Consider the following 542-nt stretch of genomic DNA (forward strand, 5'->3'; position numbering starts at 1 on the left):
TGAAATAAAGTTTACATGAGGAAGTGCTGTAAAGTTATATTAAATGTAAGATTTTGCCATTATCGTTGCTATTATTATTAAGAACTAGGATAAGCCATGAGTAAATTGATATTAATTTTAGTATAAGTATAAATTAATGAAACAGTAAAGGAATTACACAGGTATCCCAATGTCTGGGTGGGTTATAAGTAGTAGTGTATATTATTATTATTATTATTATGTAATGCAACACTATTAGCGTGCTCATACTAAAAACTGGACTACAAATTCCATCATCCTGTAGGCTCTCAACCGTGTGAGGGGAGGCGGAAGTCACTGGACCCGGATGAAGGCTGAAAACTGCATTTCCCAGAGTGCACCATGCCACCTCTCCACTATATATATACTCCATCCGGGTTCTTCGAGATGCTGTTTGGCGACTCGTCGCCATTCCAGGAGCAGCTCGGCCTCGGCCCAGCGGCGATTGTCGGTCGCCGTGTCGGAGACACCCGTCCCCGACACCAAGACAGCCAGCCCTCTCCCCTGCCCCGCGGCGGGAGAGC

At 44.6% G+C, this 542-nt stretch overlaps 1 protein-coding gene across 1 annotated transcript in view; it reads left to right on the forward strand.

Annotated features, from left to right (window-relative positions):
• The window catches only part of RNF10 (ring finger protein 10), a 35,049-nt gene that overhangs the window by 291 nt on the left and 34,216 nt on the right, over positions 1 to 542 (forward strand). The window lies entirely within an intron of this gene.

Source organism: Myotis davidii, unplaced genomic scaffold, assembly GCF_000327345.1.
Source record: "Myotis davidii unplaced genomic scaffold, ASM32734v1 scaffold803, whole genome shotgun sequence".
In the NCBI taxonomy this organism is placed as follows: Eukaryota; Metazoa; Chordata; class Mammalia; order Chiroptera; family Vespertilionidae; genus Myotis; species Myotis davidii.